Below are 19029 nucleotides of genomic sequence, written 5' to 3' on the forward strand. Positions count from 1 at the left end.
CAGGACCGGGAGTAGGGCGACATCAGCAGCACCGAGCGCGGGCGGCAGCAGCACCGAGCGCGGGCGGCAGCGGTACTGAGCACAGGCACTGAGCTCAGGTCCCACCACGCCCAGCCCAGCGCCGCTTGTTTACGATTCGACCGCACGCGCGCGCTGCCTTCCCAGTCACGTGACCCTCCGGTCCCGCCCCCGGGCGCCCGCTTGGCCCCGCCCCCTCGCCGGGCCTTCTTTCGGCCTTCGGAGTCACAAGATCGCCCGGCGGAGGATTCCTCCGCCGTCCCCGCCCCCACCCTGGAGCCGCTCTCAGCCGGCCCTCAGTCAGTCAGCCCGCCGGGCAGGCCGGCCATGGCCGGTTCCGTTCGGCCCCGCTGCGCACTCGCGTCCTCGGGCCCGCGGCTGGCGGGGCGGCGGGGCCCTGCTCGGGACTCCTTTCCTCGGCGGAAGCTGCCGTCATCAAGTCGCGTCACGCCGGGAGGAGGGGCTGCGCGCCCAAGATGGCGGCGCCCTGTAGGCCAGAGGGACTGTGAGGTAAACAGCCGAGGGGGAGGAGACGGTGGGTGAGTACGGGGGTCTCCCCCTCTGTTCCGCTAGGGCTGCTTGGGGCTGCGCTGGGCAGCGGGACATTAGGTTGCGGGGCGCTGCGGGACGCGGGGCACGTTGGCCGGCCCGGGGGGCTCCGGGGACCGGGGTTCGGGGAGCGTCCCCCGCGCCTCCATCACACCGGGGGAACCGAGACCGGCCCGGGCCGGCCCGGCGGCTCCCGGGGACGGACGGCTGCAGCCGCAGGCCTCGGCGCAGAGGTGGGCCCACGAGCCGGCCCCGCACTTGTTGGGGTGACAGGTTCCAGCGGGGTGCGGGGCGCCGCGCAGAGACAACCCCCGCCCCGTGGCCGGGGAGGGCGGGGGCGGGGCCTCGACGGCAGCCGGCGGGGCGGGGGTGGGGGCGCGGGGTGGGGGCTGCCGGTGGGCCCTGAGGCCGCCCTGCACCCCTCATCGCCCCGGAGTGTGCACGGCTGGGGGCCTCGCTCGCTGCACCCGGGCGGGGTGGGGGGCAGGGGCTCCCCCCATCGTGGCTGCAGACGGTTACCTTCCAGCACCTTCCAGGACCTTCCAGTCGGCAGAGGTTATGCTTCGCTGCGTGCAGAGTCGCTGCTAGACGTTGGTTCATTCAATCATTTGATGAACTGGGGGACTCGCAGTCAGCACTCCCGGGGACCTTTTATTATATTTTAGAAACCAAGTGCTTTCTTTGTGTGGCCCGTGGAAGGACTTTTCTCCGTGTGCTTTGGGTTTGGGATGGGGAGACCTGGGAGGGGGTCCGGTCCTCTTCACTAGTAACAGCAGCTAACGTTTTGGGGTGTGGGGGGGTCTGCCTGTGCCAGGCACTGTTGGAAGGTGCTTCACAGCCCCCCGCCCTTTGGTTCTGGACAAAGGAAGAGGCAGCTTCTCAGATGAAGAAACTGAGGCCTGGTGAGATTGAAGTAATTTGTCCAAGGTCACCGCCCCCCCCCCCCCCCCCGAGCCAGCACTGGAATTGAGGTCTAGCTGGTTCCATCTGCCTGTTATTTGATCAAAGCTGGATTATCATTAAGTGATTGTAGTTAATCATTTGGCCAAGGTGTCGTGTGTGTGTGTGTGTGTGTGTGTGTGTGTAATTTTGAACGGGGGTGCATTTTGACCTGCACGCCTTATGCTTTTGTTTCCTACCGTAGTGAGTTAGTCTACATTAGATTGCAAAGATTTTTTTTTTTCAATAAAACCGATGGCATTTACCGTAAAAATAAATGATGCTAAAATCCTTGCTTTTTTTTTTTTTAAGTAGGAAGTACAGAAGTAACACTTCACTTTACATAGAATGAGCTGTAAAAGTACTAAAGTAGACTAATACTCTTCTGAGAGAGTTTGCTGTATAACTTTAGCATCAACTTGGAGTTTTCTGCATTCATACAGGCTGGGGAAGCAGAGCACTAAATTTGAGGAGGCGTCACAGAGCCTTCGATTTACTGAGCAGCCCACCTGTGATTCTTAAGTTCAGCATCCCTGAATAAACCTGGAATATGTAAATATGAAAACTGATTTAGGGTTTTGAGGGAACTATACCTTCAACAGTTATACATCAGGCAAATGAGGCTCTTCAGAAACAGCGGGCCACCCTTCACTAATGCCCTGGGGACCTGCAGACTCTGTCTCTCAGCACCTGGTGTAAAGTTAAGGGGTATTTATAGAGGATGTAAATGGAAAATACCTTTTTACCAAAGTTAATATTTTATCCCCAAACACCCTCACATCACGTGCTTAGAAGGGCAGATGATGTAAGCTTTCTTTGCTTGGTGCATTTTCTTGGTGTTATAAACAAACATTTGGTATGTTCCTAAATTTCTAGTTGGAAAGAAGCAGGCTGCCAGCCTCTGGCATGCTTTCGTTAAGCTGGAGTGTCTTCAGCCCAGTGCCTCAGCTGCACCACTTCTTACTGGGTTAAGGTCAAAGTTGTCCGGTCGTGGTGCTGCTGCTGTGGTTTGATGTAATGCCTTGTGTGCAGACTTGATTACACTTGTGAGATGAAAGTGAACAGTCTGATCAGTGCAGATCCTATAAAAACCTGAGCCTCTCTGCATCCAGACACGTGGCCCCATGGTAGGGATATCTGCATGTTCTGTCTTTGAGGGTGCCCTGTCCATGTTTATTTTTTTGGAAGAAGTCTGATTCTGTGTACACTAGAGGTCAGTGATCACTGGCTTTAAGTGTCATTTTGACTGTTACCTTTATTTTCAGTGTATAATTTATTGCAGAGGCCTTATTAAGATGTCTTCTAGCCTCTGTGTGTAGCTGTGAGTGAATTTTGAGCTCTGCATGCAGCTGGCTTGATCTTGTAGCTGTTTCCCTCCAGGATTGTGAGGCTACAGGTGTGCTTGTTTCTGAGTTCCAGTGCTACACTGAGCTAAAAGTGGCTTCTGGAACTAATTGAATATTTTTGAATGTCAAATGTCTGTTTTAAAGCCTTCTTGGGCGTCAGTAAATGCTCTTAACCAAATGCACTGCCTTGGTGTTAATAGTTCCATAAAGACCAAGAAAACCAATAATTTTCAGGCTGATAGGGTGAACCTGTTTATTTCTTACATCACAATGTTTTTTTAAATGATTCCTTCTAAGTTCTCTGATTATAAATCTCCCTTTGAAAGATTAGTTTTATTGGTCATTTAAGTAGCTGCAGGCATGAAAGAAAAGTACACTCAATATTTTTTTGCTTATTTATTTATTTATTTATTTTTGTCTTTTTGAAGCAGGGTCTCCCTGTAGCCCCAGGTGTCCTGGAACTCACTATGTAGTCCCAGTGGTGGGATCACAGGCGTGCGCTAGCACGCCCGGCTCATATATTTATGTTTTTTTAAAGCCTCAGATTGTAGCCAGGTGTGGTGGCACACGCCTTTAATACTAGCACTTGGGAGGCAGAGGCAGGTGGATCTCTGTGAGTTCAAGGTAAGCCTGGTCTACATAATGAGTTCCAGGACAGCTGGGGCTACAAAGGATACCCTGTCTCAAAAAGACCAAAAAAAAAACCTCCTCAGATTGTTAGTTAATAACTATGTAATAGAGTTTGATATGCATAAAATACTTTTTTCCATTTAAACTGGATAGAGAGTTCTCAAACCGTTTGAGATTCAGAATCTAAGCCTGTAGTTGCTAAAAAAACCCTAGTAATTTAGTGTCAATTTTAATGAGAAAAAATAAAAATAGATACATATATGTGTATATATGTATGTGGTTTCTTCTAGTCTCCACCCATGCCCCCTTTGTGTACAGGGAAATAGCAAAAGGTAACAAAATACATAAAGTTGAATGAATAGAGATTGACATCTTATGAATGGAGTGCCTTAAAAACACAGTTTTAGGGGCTGGGAAGATGGCTCAGTGGTTAAGAGCACTGACTGCTCTTGCAGAGGACCTGGGTTTGATTCCCAGCATCCACATGGTGGCTATAAACGTCCTTAACTCCAGTTCCGGGGGAATCCGAAGCCCTCTTCTGACCTCCGCAGCATTGCACGACACAGGTGCACTCACGTACATGCAGGCAATACACTCATACACATAAAAAAAAAATAATTGTTTTTTTGTTTTGTCTTTTTGAGACAGGATCTCCCTGTAGCCCCAGCTGTCCTGGAACTCACTATGTAGACCAGGCTGGCCTCAAACTCACAGAGATCCGCCTGCCTCTGCCTCCCGAGTGCTGGGATTAAAGGCGTGCACCACCACGTCCAGCGTAAATAAAATTTTTTTTTTTTAAAAAGAAAAAATAATTCCAAACGAGGCATGGTAGTTACTGGCCTACAATTCTGGTCACTGTGGTGGTGATGTGTTTGAGTAACAAGGGGCAGCTTTTGTGTTGTGTGGGTGGTGTGATGGAAAGAAAGCTCTGTGGGAGTGATGGGGGAACAGATGTAGAACCAGAACTCTGTCTCCCAGGTCCTAGGACCTGTGCTACATTGTGTCCCTCAGAGCACAGTAACAAATTTGAGCAGCATCAATTTTAAGTTACAGAATGGTTTTATCAGTGTTTTTAATCAGTGTTTCAAATATCTGCTCTTGAATGACTGCATTGGCTCTGCAATACATTTTGTTTAGTAGTAACGTTGTAAATTTTATGCTAATTATGTGTCAAACACAGCTAAATGTTTTCTTGTCTGATCCCCTTGGCTCTTTTTACAAGTAGAGGTAGGATAGAAAAGGATTCTGGGACTTAAGACCTGAAATAAGGCTCTGAAGGTCCGTTCCCTCAGTGGCTGAGCTGGGGTTTGAATCTTGTTGGGTTGCCTTCAGAGCCCAAGTGTCAATGCTGCTCTGAGATAACCTGCTCAGTCTGCTACTCTCCTGGACTGACTCCTGGGCCAGTGGGTTTTCCTGTTGCTGTTTCTTACATTCTCTTGAACCTAGGTTGTCCTCTATTCACCTTGGAGCTGAGGTTCCTTGTGCTTCTGGTACTCCTGCATCACCCTGAGGGCTGCCATGACTGGCCTGCAGCACCACACCCAGGGTTGGTGGTTCTTAAATTTCTTTTTGAGGGGAGAGGGCTCTGTGCCTTTTAAAATCTGAAAAGCTATGGACCAGTGTTCCTTCTTCCCCTTGATGCTGCACGCAAAATGCATATAGGTCCGAAATTTTGGAAATTCCTTCAGAGGCTTTATAAACATTGCATAAAGCCCCACCAATCATTTTAAATGGATCATTACTCTTAAACATGCACTTGGGCTTTATGTAAAAAACAACAGCTTGGGGCTGGAGAGACAGCTCAGCAGTTAAGAGCACTGACTGCTCTTCAGAGGACCAGAGTTGTGTTCCCAGCTAACAACTACCTGTAACTCCAGTTCTAGGGAATCCAATGTCCTCTTCTGGCTTCTGCAGGCAGTGCAGGCACAGGTTTGTTTACATGCATGCAGGCAAAACACTTATACACATAAACATGAAAATAAAATCTTTTTTTTTTTATCCAGTGAGTAGGAAAAGCTCACTTTCTCTTTTCATTTCTTTTTTGTAGTGTTGGGGATTGAATTCAGGGCCTGTTTATGCTAGCCAAGCCTCTGCCAACGGAGCTGCATCATCAGCCCTACCATCCATCCGTCCATCCATCCATCCACGTGTGTGTGCGTGTATCCATCCGTGTGTTTATGTGTGTCCTCTGCCAACTGAGCTGCATCACCAGCCCATCCATCCATCCATCCATCCATCCGTGTGTGTGTCCGTCCATCCATCCATGTGTGTCTGCATCCATCCGTCTGTGTGCATCCATCCGTGTGTGTATGTGTGTCCTTTGCCAACTGAGCTGCATCACCAGCCCCACCATCCATCCGTCCATCCATCCATGTGTGTCTGCATCCATCCGTCTGTGTGCATCCATCCGTCTGTGTGCATCCATCCGTGTGTGTATGTGTGTCCTCTGCCAACTGAGCTGCATCACCAGCCCCACCATCCATCCGTCCATCCGTCCGTCCGTCCATCCATCCATCCATCCATCCATCCATGTGTGTGTGCATCCATCTGTGTGTGTGTGTGTCCATCCATCCATGTGTGTGTGCATCCATCTGTGTGTATGTGCGTGCATCCATCCGTGTGTGTGTGTTTGTCCTCTGCCAGCTGAGCTGCATCACCAGCCCCACTATCCATCCATCCATCCATCCATCCATCCATCCATCCCTCCATCCCTGGGGGGGCGGCGTGCGCTGCACACATAAATATGGAGGTCAGAGGACATCCTCAGCAACACCCCCTGCCTCCTTTGAGACAGGGTCTCTCATTGGCCTGGAACTTGACTGTCAGTTAAGCTGGACTGGTTGGCCAGTGAGCCTTGGGGAACCTTCTGTCTCTTCCTCCCCAGCCCTGGAACTACGCCTGACTTTTTTTTCTTTTGGTCTTTTTGAGACAGGATCTCCCTGTAGCCCCAGCTGCCCTGGAACTCACTATGTAGACCAGGCTGGCCTTGAACTCACAGAGATCCACCTGCCTCTGCCTCCTGAGTGCTGGGATTAAAGACATGCGCCACCATGCTTGGCTACACCTGACTTTCAACATGGGTGCTGGGGATCGAATTTGGGTCCTCATGCTTGTGAGGCACACTTTACCAATGGAGCTATTGCCTCAGCCCCAAAACCTACCTTTCTTGAAAAGGCCTTAATTTTTATTACTTTTAATTACGTGCATATATCTGTGTGTGGGTATGTACACATGAGTGCAGGTGCCTGTGGGGGCCAGATGCATTGAATCCCTCTGGAGCTAGAGTTACAGGCGGCTGTGAGCAGACCGATGTGGGTGCCGGGAACTGAATTCTGCAATCCATGCTCTAAATCACTGAGCCATCTCCCCAAGGCCAACCTTTTAAAAATATTTTATTATTTTTATTTTATGTGTATGAGTGTATTGCCTGCATGTATGTGATGAGTGCACCCGTGTCGTGCAATGCCGTGGCGGCCAGAAGAGGGCTTTGGATTCCCCTGGAACTGGAGTTAAGGATGGTTCATAGCTGCCATGTGAGTGCTGAGAATCGAACCTGAGTCCTCTGCAAGAGCAGTCCATGCTCTTAACCACTGAGCATCTCTCCAGCCTCAAGGCCAACTTTTAAAGGTGGACAAGTACTGTTTGTGTTGAGTCATTTTCTTAAACTTCTGTATTGGAAGGTTCTCCACACTTCATTAGGAATTCAACTTCACATACCATATTAAAAGTATAAAGAACTTAGGCACATAGCTAGTGCTTGCTGGGCTTGGCATCTGGTCTCTGCTGGCACTTTTAGCACCCGCCAGGACTCCATTATATTTTTTCCAAAGCTTTTGCATAGTTTTTTCCTTTAGACCCTCAAAGCAGAGCTAAACGACAGTGACTATTCCTTGCCTTCACCTGCTTTCTTCTCTCTGGGTTCTTAACCTTTAGTGGTGCCAGGGTCACCTTAGGCCCCATTCTTAAAAAGTCTCAGATCCGGGGCGAGGCTCGGGACCTTAATTTCTGGTGTGTGAGGACCCACTGTGAGAGGCACTGATATGTACTGTCAAGTCTTGCACCTTTCTACCCTGGAATAGTTCTTTTTTAATGTTTTATCTGTTTTTATTTTGTGTGTATGAGTGTTTTTCCTGCATGTATGTAAGGGTAGCACATACATGCAATGCCCACAGAGGCTAGAGAGGGTGTCAGAGCCCCTGGAAGTTGTGAACCGCCATGTGGGTGTTGGGAACTGAACCCAGGTCCTCTGCAAGAACAGTCAGTGCTCTTAACCACTGAGCCAGCACCCCAGCCCCCTAGAATTTTTTTTTTTTTTTGATTGTTTTGTGTTTTGAGGTCTCCTGTATGTATCTCATTTTGTAGCTTCTGTTGACCTGGATATCAGTGTGTAGCCAAGGCTGGCCTCAGACTTGTTAATCCTCCTGCTTTAGCTTCCCAAGTGCTGGAATTACAGGTGTGAGCTGCCACACCCAGCGGCCCTGGAAGGCTTCTGTGTGGGTCCTATAAACTTGAAGCCCACAGACCCCTCAGGGTTTGGTCGTATCTTAGGGAAGCTCAATATGGTGACTTTCGGAAGCACGTGTGGCATCTATTTGCCTTTTTTTTTTTTTTTTTGAGACAGTCTATTACCCAGCCCAGGGTGGCCTGGAATCCCCTACAATCCTACCTCTGCCTCCCAAATGCTGGATTACAGGTGTACACCCAGCAGGCCTCTTTTTTTTGTTTAAATATTCTTCATGCTAATAGTGAAGACATTACCGTTATTTGCAGAAGAAATAGGCCTTACTGAAGTAGGCCCTAGCCCACAGGCCTGCTGCAATGGATGCTGCACTTTTGAACTGGACTATGGGCTTAGTGAATTATCCGTCATCTGTTGAGGACTCTGGACAGAAGTCTAGCGTGTTGGAGCTCTGTCTCCCCAGCTTCTGTGACCTTGAGAGGGACTAGAGCTGACTGTTTTAAGTCATGCCAACACCTTTTGACAGGCCTTCCATCAGCTCTTTAATGTTTGGTGGTCAGCTTTACCCTTTAATAACTGCGCCATCTCTCCAGCCCTCGCCTTTAGCTCTTCCACCTTCTTCCTACTGTGTCCATAGAAAGAGAAAGACTAGGTGTCTAATCTGTTTTGAGTGCCAAAGGATCTTGGTTCACTTGGTAGAATAGGGTTCACATCCCTATTAGGAAATCACCTGAGAGTTCCAGAGCTAACAACCTTCACATAGCAGTATAACAGTTTGCTCTCCCTATACTCTACTTGATAATGAAGTAGTCTGTCTGGGCATGGGTCTGTGTCTGAATACCCTCTGGATTTTTATAGACAAAATCTTGGCAGTAGAAATAAGGAGATACTTACTCTCTTACACCAGAAGTTGAATTTGTACAAAACTGTCTTAGGCAACTTGACATGCAGCTGCCTGTTCTGTCTACTCCCCTGTCCTGGCAGAGAATGAGGAAATGTGTGCGGGTCATGCAGGTGACAGCTGCCATGACTGCTGCTCTGGGATGGACTGTGAAAACCAACCAACCAGCATTCTGTCACTCGCACCCTGCTAACACTCAAAGCCCTCGTCTTCCTCAAGCCCGCCTTTTATCTTTACTAAGAGAGACTGCTAGGAGAAGTAAAATTACAACTTTTGGGTCAGATATCAAAGATGGAAAATTCTAGATCTGGGGGCATGCTTCTTTTTTCCTTTTGACCTTGAAGAAGGGAAGGGGAGTTGATCCTGCTCTTACGGCTGTCAGGACTGTCAGGACGTTTCCATCCACATCCCTCACTTCTTGGAGGTTTACACCTCATGTCTCTCTTTACTGCTGTCAGTGTTGTACCAGGAGTACCCCCACAGGTTTTAAATACAGACGGATAAGGGCTCACTTAAATGTAATAATGGGAGGTAGCCTGTGGTGTACCACAGAAAGTGTATGCCAGTTTAGGCATCACTCTCTTATAAGCATAATGATAAAGAAGTTAAGTCAATGCTGAGCTGGAAAACCTACTCTGATTCTGTGGTGCTGCTGCTGTTTGAACTGTGGCTGGGCTGGGCCACCTACCCCATCCGTCAGCAATGTCCCGGCTTCACCCTTGCCTAACTGTCCTTTCAGGTGGAAGATGCAAGTGAGGTTATTTGTAAGAGGAAATAGGTGTGACTCACGGTTGACAGTTGATTGTAGGGGTCTGAAGATGAGCTGCTCCTGCACAAGCCCCAGCTCTGCCACTTGGTGGAGTGGAAGTGGCTTGGTAGCATTTCTTGTTTGCAAGGTCTGGCCAGACCCTCTGAAGGACCAGCAGGACATGGAACTGCTCATGGGCTTGTAGTGGCCGCTGAGACCGTTGGTGAGGGTTCCCTGCCTGCCCCATCGTGCTGCAGTTGCCTGTCACCTGGGACTGGAGGCTCTGTGGGTGTTCCATCCTGTTGTCTGACTTGACCAGGGTTGTGCATTTCAGAGCTCGTCACTGCTCAGTGTGATGAGATGTCTCCTGCAGGGCCCAGCTTTCATTCTGTGTATTCAGCCCAGGAATGACAGAGAACTCAGTGGGATCTGACTGAACAGGGCATTTTTGCCTCTTGTGTACTAGGTGCTAAGATAGTTCTGGGGGTCCCAAACACTGTCTTCATGGAGTTTACACTCTTTTATAATCAGATAATCCCTAAACATGGGATTTAAGGGCCCATATATTAAATTTTTAAAAATATTTTATTTTTATTATTTTTATGTTATGTGTATGCTTGTGTTGCCTGCATGTGGGTAAGTGCACCTGTGTCATTCAGTGCCCATGGAGGACAGAAGAGGCTGTCGGATCCCCTGGAACTGGAGTTATGGACAGTTGTTAGCAGCCATGTGGGTGCTGGGATTTGAACCTGGGTCTTCTGCAAGAACAGCCAGTGTTCTTAACCACTGAGCCTTCTCTTCAGCCCCAATGTACTAAAATTTTTTAAATTACATTTTGTGTGTGCATGTGGAGGTCAGAGGACAACTTGCAGGAGTCAGTTCTTGGTTCTCTCCTCCCACCAAGCATGTGAATCTCTGGGGATCAAGCGTAGGTCGTCAAGCTTGGTGGCAAGCACCTTTACCTACTGAGCCAGCTCAGTGACCTTAGGGGCTCATTTTAAAAGCAAACTGCAGTGTATCCAGATTACTCATTTAACATGGATAATGAATAATGTAGACAGAACTGGGGTAAAGAGAAAGAAAGTGGAGAAGGCGCTCTTGAAGACGTTTGATTGCTGTCATGTAGGGTTAGACTTAGCCTGTGCTGCTCAAAGGCAAAATTGGGCTTGGTACATTTATTTAAGCTAGTCAGCAAGTGCCAGGCCCTGTGGCAGCTGGAGGAGGCAGAGTACCCAGTAAGCTGCAGGCGCTCCCTGCATGACCAGCACCTAGTCACTTATCTAACTGGGTTGTGGCAAGTGACAAGGAAATCCAGGCTGCTGACGTGTGGGAGCCTGACCTGACCTGGCTGTGGGAGGAGGAGACCTTCACAGGCCTTTCTGCTGAGACTCTCAGGATGAAGAATTAGCTTAGGAGAAGGCAGGGTGGAGTCCCTTAGGTATGGGGCTGGTTGTACCTGGTCCTCAGGTGGGGACCTGATGCTTTGTTGTCTGAGCAGTTGAAATGCTCACAAGGCAGCACAGCAGGACCGGGAGGGAATGTGGCCTGTGGGAGGATGAAGGGCTTTATGCTCACTGCCCTTACTACTGACTTCCCTCAGAGCTCCTCATCAAGTTGGTGTTGAGGCTGAGGGCATTCTCAGTTTGCAGATAAGGCAGGAAATTAGAGACAGAAGTAAATCACTGAAGTTACAGAGCTAGTGAGTGGCAGAACTCCTGCTTCAGCTGGGAGTGTGTTCTGGAGCCCTTCTGTCTGTTCATCTACAGCTCTGGTACTTAGCAAAGGGCAGAGCTGTCAAGCTCCTGAAGCCACTGGTTATACGCTGGTAGGGGAGCATGTGCGCCCAGTGCTTGCTCTAGGGGGGCGTGTGTGCCCAGTGCTTGCTCCAGAGGAAGCCAGATGCCACTCGTTTGGGAGAGTGGGAGGAGGTTGTATCAGACAAATCTAAACTCTCTCTGATGGGGTTTTCCTTCATTATAAACACATACGTATATGTGTGTTTTTCCTCCAGTGACCATGAAAGACCCCAGGCTGAGAGCACTGGAACCAGAAGTACCAAGTGTCCCCAGAACAGGTAAGGTGCATATTCAGTCCAATGGTGAGGGACGATGGGAGGGAATGTCTCACCTGTCCATGAGTGCTCCGACATACCATCCATGGGTCCAGGGTGCCCTGGCACACCGTCCATGAGTGTCTTGGTACCCTGTCCATGGTATGCTGGCAGCAGATGCTTCTTGGTACCAGGGATTTAGCATTCATGGTCAACCTGTGCCAAGCACTGGACCTGTGACCTCAAGTAGTTATCCACGCAGCCAGTGACTCCTAAGGGCTCATTCATCACAGGAACCGGGCCGAGGTGCTGGTGCTTGTTTTCTTTTTCATAGCCGCACTTTGGTGTGTTTCTGGGTTACAGGGAAGAGTCTGGCTCAAAGATGGATGTTCCCTGCAGATCGGTTCTGTGTAGCAGCAAATTCTCGTTTTAACAACTAATTAAATTAAAGCCCTGAGCAAGTCATTTAACCAGCTGGGAGGTTCCTACCCCTGGCTGGAGCTTAGGAGTTCATTGGGTATTATGCAGACAGGTCAGATGTGATGTCTGGGTCCCAGCCCTTCACCTACTCTGCAGTGGGGCCTGTGCCAAGTGTTTGCAAAGTCTAAGGTGTTAATGACCTACACCACAGACCAAGAACCCCGGAGCTAACACTTGAACATCTTGATGTGGTTGTATCTGTTAGTTGTCTTAAGGGTTGTTTTTTTGGTCTTTTTGAGACAGGGTCTCCCTGTAGCCCCAGCTGTCCTGGAACTCACTATGTAGACCAGGCTGGCCTTGAACTCACAGAGATCCGCCAGCCTCTGCCTCCTGAGTGCTGGGACTAAAGGTGTGTGCCACCACGCCTGGCCCTTTTTTTTTTATTTTTTTTAATAATTTGCTTTACTGTTTTTAGGACTCAGGATTCTCAAAGTCCCAGATTCTAGCTTTCAGAACTGTTGAGGCTCTGATACACAGATCTGAGTTTAGTCTTAGTGACCTAACTGATCAGTGAGCTGCGGTTGTCAGTTTATTAGCAAGGGTACTGTGTTAGTTACTCCAGTTGCTGCTGTGACAAAATGCCCAGCAAAAGTAACTTAAAGAAGGAAGGTTAATTCTGGCTCATATTTTGAGGGTGCAGTCCGTCCTGGCAGGGAAGTTCCAGCACAGAAGCATGCATCACACTGCATCCACAGCCAAGAAGCAGAGGGCGGTGAGTGCTGGTGCTCAGCTCACTGCTTCCTTTCTATTCGGTCGGAGACCCTAGGCCATGGGAAGACATTGCCCACATTCATGCCAGTTTTTCCTGTTCTGTTAGCTTTTATGGGCGCACCCTCATGGACACAGGTGTATTTCCATGGTGATCCTGAATCCCATCAGGTAGACATTGAAGATGAACCATCTCGGGTACCAGGTGGGACACTGGGTAGGTGTTTGCTCTACTTACGTGCAGTCTGCTGACGTGATTTGCTTCATGGCTCAGTGGTAATGACCGAGTCTCCGACTCCCTTTGTTGTGGGAATTGTGAAAATGGTGAGATTTCATAAACTGGGACTCAGTACAGATCATAGGCTACTTAGAAGTGGTTTTTCTCAGTAGGGAAAGCTGTCCAAGTCTGACTCTTTGTTTTCAGTCTCTGTGTGTACTTCATGCCATCCCTTTTGTTCTGTTCTGTTCTGTTCTGTTCTGTTCTGTTCTGTTGTTTTGTTTTGTTTTTTGACAGAGGGTCTCATCTTGTGGTTCAGCCCGGCCTCAAACTTGAGATCCTCTTGCTTCAGCCACCACAGTGCTGGGATTGTAGGTGTTTGCCACCACACCAGGCTACACTGTCCCTAGAATTTCACTGAATATCAACTTAAACCTGAAATCAGAGTCAAGTGTTGAGGTCACCCAAGTGGATTTTCACTGTCGTAAAATGTAAATTTTGTTTCTTAAAAAGTATTTTATTTATTATTTTTTATATGTACGAGTGCTTTGCTTGTATGTGTGTAAGTGCACCTGTGTCGTGCAGTGCCCACAGAGGCCAGAACAGGCATCACGTCCCCTGGAACTGGAGTTAGAGATGGGGGTTAGCTGCCATGTAGGTGCTGGGAATGGAATCCAAGTCCTTTCCAAGAACAGCCAGTGCTCTTAACACTGAACCACCTATCTGTCCAGCCCCTTGTTTCTTAAAATTTTGTATTTTATGTGTATGAGTCTTTCACCTGCATATATGTAAGTACACCCATGTGAGGCAATACCTGCAGAGTCCAGAAGAGGGCATTGGATTCCCTTGGAACTGGAGTTATGAATGGTTGGTAGCCGCCATGTGGGTGCTGGGAACCCAGGTCTTCTGCAAGAGCAGCCAGTGCTCTTATCAGCTGAGCCATCTCTGTAGCTCCAGCAGTCACATTTTAAAGGCACAAAATTTTCATGTAGGAAAAGTACATTATGTGTACCATTAGCCACTAGGGTCACAGGGCCCTGTGACCATCCTGTGTGGTACCCTATTGAGCTGGCACACTTGGCCCCATCTTCAGCATTTTGTGACAGAGTCATACTCAGGAAGTCTCCAGCAGATGATTTCTGGAGACTTATACCTTAGAAGGTCTCGGAGACCTCCAGCATCAGCTGCTGGGAGTCCCAGCGGCCACTTCAGCCTCGTGTGGCTAGACTGCAAGAAGTCATCTTTAGGCATTTTTGTAAAGACTATTAAAATTTGACCAGTGACTACAAAATGTTTGGTATGTATGTATGTATGTATTTATTTATTTATTTATTTATTTATTTATTTATTTTGAAATAGTTTCATACCTTACAGAACGCCTTTGCTGACTGTGTAGGTTAGAGCAGGGCATCTCCTAACATTGCAGGTGACTGGCCTTTGAGGAAACCCCCCTGCCCCCCATGCCTCTGTAGCTAGGGTTGAGCCTGCATTAGGAAGCCGCCTCTATGGGTTTAGTGGGTTTCCGCTTTCCTTTTTCTTTCATGACAGCACTGTCTATCTGCAGTATCATGTTTGTAGACTGTCTTACTCAGAACAAATTGGAGTCTTGCCTGTTAAGGGTTAAAGCTCTAAGGCTGTACAGTGTTCTGTTTCATAATACCTAGCTTGAAATATCCAGATTCTGTCAGAAGTAAGTTGCTGTGCTCTAATATGATGCCATGGAGGTCAAAAGAGGGCTTCGGATTTCCTTGGAACATGAGGAAAGATGGTTCGTAGCTGCCATGTGGGTGCTGGGAATCGAACCCGGGTCCTTTGCAAGAGCAGTCAGTGCTCTTAAATGCTGAGTCATTTCTCCAGCCCCTCATTTTTTAAATTTATGTATTTTTTTTTATGTGTATGAGTGTATTGCCTGTATGTAAGTGTACCCATGTCATGCAATGCCTACAGAGGTCAGAAGAGGACATTGGATTCCCTGGAACTGGAGTTACAGATGGTTGTTAGCTGCCATATGGGTGTTGGGAGTTGAACCTGGGTCGTCTGCAAGAGCAGTTAGTGCTCCTAACCACTGAGCCATCTCTCCAGCACCAGTGTTTTATTTTTTAAACACTGTTTTCTTTTTTCCACATTTAAAAAATGTATATATGTCTTTATTGTTGCTTTGTGTTGGGGGGGTTCTTTTTTTGAGACAGGGTCCCTGTAGCCCCAGCTGACCTGGAACTCAGTATGCATAGACCAGGCTGGCCTTGAACTCACGGAGATGCCTGCCTCTGCCTCCCAAGTGCTGGGACCAAAGGTGTGCGCCACCACATCTGGCTGTTGCTTTGTTTTGGTTTGTGGTCCTAGAATAGAACCCTAGGTCTAGCATATGCTTGATAACCTCTTTACATTCTTTATGTCTTGTTGACTGTGACTATAGATTTTTTTGGTATAATTTTTTATATATAAGGTTGAGGTTAAATGGTTATTTATTTTTGAGAGAGGGTCTCTCTGTATAGCCCTGGCTGGCCTAGAAGTCACTATGTAGACCAGGCTGGCCTTAAATTCACAGGGATTTCCTTGCCTCTGCTTCCCAAGTGTTGGGATCAAAGTGTGCCACCCCGCCCAACGAAATGGTTGATATTTTATCTTAGTTCTTCCTACAAGAGTTGAGGTACTCTAAACATGGTTTCTTTCTTAGAAGACTATGGATTGAAGGCAACTAGTTATTTGTAATAACCTACAAAACTTACAGGTCTGGCAAGATGGCATGTGCCACCAAGCCTGACAGCCTGAGTTCGATTCCAGGACCCACATAGTGGAAGGAGAGAATCAACTCCTGAAAGTTGTCCTCTGGGCCTGGAGAGATGGCTCAGCAGTTAAGAGCACTGGTTGCTCTTGCAGAGGGCCTGGGTTTGGTTCCTGGCACCCTCATGGTAGCTAACAATCTTCTGTAACTCCAGTTCCAGGGAATCTGATGCCCTCTTCTGATCTCTGTGGGCATTGCACAACATGGGTGAACTTATATACATGCAGGCAATGCACTCATACACATAAAATAAAAATAATAAAATATTTTAAAAAAGGAAAGTTGGGGTCTAGAGAGCTGGCTCAACAGTTAAGAGCACTGGTTAATCTTGGAAAGGACCCAGGTTCAATTCCTAGCACCCACATGGCTGCTTACAACCGTAACTCCAGTTCCAAGGGAATCTGATGCCCTTTTCTGACCTCGGGCTTTGCACAACGCAGTACACTTACATACATGCAGGTAATAACACCCATACACAAAAAGAGTTTTTTTTTGTCTTTTTGAGACAGGGTCTCCCTGTAGTCCCAGCTGACCTGAACTCACTATGTAGACCAGGCTGGTCTTGAACTCACAAAGATCATCATGCCTCTGCCTCCCAAGTGCTGGCACTAAAGGTGTGTGCCACCACGCCTGGCCCCAAAATAATTTTTTAAAAAAAGGAAAGTTGACGAGCTGGGTGTGGTGGTGCATGTCTTTAGTCCCAGCACTTGGGAGGCAGAGGCAGAGGTGGATCTTTGTGAGTTCCAGGCCAGCTTGGTCTACACAGCGAGTTCCAGGCCATCTGGTGCTACAGGGAAACCCTGTCTCAAAAAGACACACAAAAAAAGGGACCGTTGTTCTCTGACCTCCACGTCAGAGCACTGGCTGCGTACAAACTGTGGCATGTACACACAAATAAATAATTCTGTGAAATTACGGTTAAGATACAATTTGGTTTTTATGTAGTTATTTAAATTGTTATGTTTTGCCCAAATAGCATACACTGTTATTTGTAAAGTTATCTAACTACATTTATTTATTTATATTTTATGTGTATGAGTGTTTTGCCTGTGTGTTAAGTGCACCTATGTCATGCAATGTTCATGGAAACTAGAAGAGGCCCTTGGATCCCCTGGATCCAGAGTTAGCTGCCAGGTGGGTGCTGGGGACCGAACCCAGGTCCTCTGCAAGAGCAGCCAGTGTTCTTAACTGCTGCGCCATCTCTCGAGTCCCCTAACTACTTTCTTAATAGTCATATTATTAGTTAATGTGTTAAGTGATTTAAATGTTCTTAATTGGGGCTGAGGATGTAGTTCAGTGATAGGGTGCTCTCCTACTCTGTGCAAAGCTAGATTACCAGAACCCCCCCAAAAGTTCTTGTTTTGAAAATGAAGATCACGTGTCATTAATTCAACTTCTTTCATAATTACACATTTTATACTTAAACTGACTAGAGTTTTGACTCATAAGACACAGGACTTACTCCTGGTCTAGAATGTGCTATGTGAATGAATGTTCAGATGTGAACTGATGTTAAATATTATAAATATGCTTCTTGTCCACAATACCAGCATTGTGATCATTACAAAGGCATGAACCCCGTAGTGATTTCTTGTACAAACAGGTCTAGAATGCCAGAATGCCACCAAGTCAGGAAGTTGACTGTTCAGCCTTGAGCCTTCCCAGAGACCAGCACTAAAGCCAGGTGCCAGGCCTGGCCTGGGCATGTGGCCTGAAGCAGAGCTTCACTAAGTCCTGCTTCACCTGCCTTTTGGACCAGGAGTGCTCCCCATGGGCAGACTGGTCAAGTAGTTGTAGAGTGTCAACTTGGTTATTCAAAGCAGTGCTAACGGCCCCCTACTGCGATCAGAGGGTTGCTCAGAGATGGTAGCCTTCTGAGCAGAAGACTCAAAGAGACAGCTAGCCATGTGGGGATGTGGGGAAGAGCGCTCCAGGAGGGAGCAGGAAGTGCAAAGGCCCTGGTGGGGCCTGGTCTCTGCATGTTTGAGGAGACAGGATGGTTCAGGGAGGTGAAGAGGCAGGGAGATGCTGAGGAGCTGGTAACTGGCTATGTGACACCAGACCTTACAGGACATTGGTGAGGCTGACCCTGTTAGCTCCAAGGGAAGCACTGGGTGATTTTAAACAGGGGACTGATAGTTCCTGATTACAGTATTTCAAAGTTTCCTGTGGTTGTTTGGTGATGAATAGATTATAGGAGCCATGAACACAGCATGGGAGAGCAGAGCTGCTTTCTCATCCCCACAAGAAAGACGGTGGGGTCTCTCCCTTGGGGGTGTGGCAAAGGCCAGCCATAACTAAATGAGTAGGTTTGCAGATGGGTATATATAGGGTTTAGGGTGTTGGAGAGCTAAGGATTCATCCAGGGCATTTGTGTAAGGCTGGTGGCAGTGCCTTTTATTGAGATCCAGGAAGCTAGCAGAGTGATGGGTTTGGACCAGGGAGTTAGCGTCCATGGCTGTGACTCCCTGACATGAGCAGTGTCATCTGTGATATGCTACTGTGCATAGACAGCACTAAATGGAAATGTTGCTTCACCACATAGGATAAGGAAGTGATTTCAAGATGTTCCCTTTCAAATTCCTTTGAATGCTCATTTCTACAGTGCATTATTCCAAAATGGAAGACTTGTAGCTCTGAGCAGACGCTTTGGTGTGTGTGGTGCTGCCCTTCTGCAGCCTGTGAGGTGTACCTAAGTGTCAGGTCTGCCCCTCCCTCCCTGCTGTAACCTGTGAGGTGTACCTAAGTGTCAGGTCTGCCCCTCCCTCCCTGCTGTAACCTGTGAGGTGTACCTAAGTGTCAGACCTGCCCCTCCGTCCCTGCTGTAACCTGTGAGGTGTACCTAAGTGTCAGGTCTGCCCCTCCCTCCCTGCTGTAACCTGTGAGGTGTACCTAAGTGTCAGACCTGCCCCTCCGTCCCTGCTGTAACCTGTGAGGTGTACCTAAGTGTCAGGTCTGCCCCTCCCTCCCTGCTGTAACCTGTGAGGTGTACCTAAGTGTCAGACCTGCCCCTCCATGCCCCTCCGTCCCTTCTGCAGCCTGTGAGGTGTACCTAAGTGTCAGGTCTGCCCCTCCGTCCCTGCTGTAACCTGTGAGGTGTACCTAAGTGTCAGGTCTGCCCCTCCCTTCCTGCTGTAACCTGTGAGGTGTACCTAAGTGTCAGGTCTGCCCCTCCGTCCCTCCTTTGCAACCACAGAAC

The 19029-nt window shown here is 48.1% G+C and overlaps 1 protein-coding gene across 6 annotated transcripts in view; it reads left to right on the plus strand.

Annotated features, from left to right (window-relative positions):
- The first annotated feature begins 465 nt into the window (after nucleotides 1-465).
- Tsc1 (TSC complex subunit 1) overlaps nucleotides 466-19029 on the plus strand; it is a 64220-nt gene continuing 45656 nt past the window's right edge. For 2 of the 6 annotated variants that reach the window (XM_008843949.2, XM_017800840.1), the window contains exons 1-2: nucleotides 466-557; nucleotides 11602-11664. The gene's annotated coding sequence lies outside the window, so the exon portion shown is untranslated. Of the gene's footprint in view, nucleotides 558-11601; nucleotides 11665-12753; nucleotides 12833-12937; nucleotides 13046-19029 lie in introns of all 6 variants that reach the window. The other 4 variants (XM_029568771.1, XM_029568772.1, XM_008843951.2 and 1 more) reach the window with 4 other exon arrangements.

This window comes from Nannospalax galili, unplaced genomic scaffold, assembly GCF_000622305.1.
Source record: "Nannospalax galili isolate Female #2095 unplaced genomic scaffold, S.galili_v1.0 scaffold300, whole genome shotgun sequence".
Lineage (NCBI taxonomy): Eukaryota > Metazoa > Chordata > Mammalia > Rodentia > Spalacidae > Nannospalax > Nannospalax galili.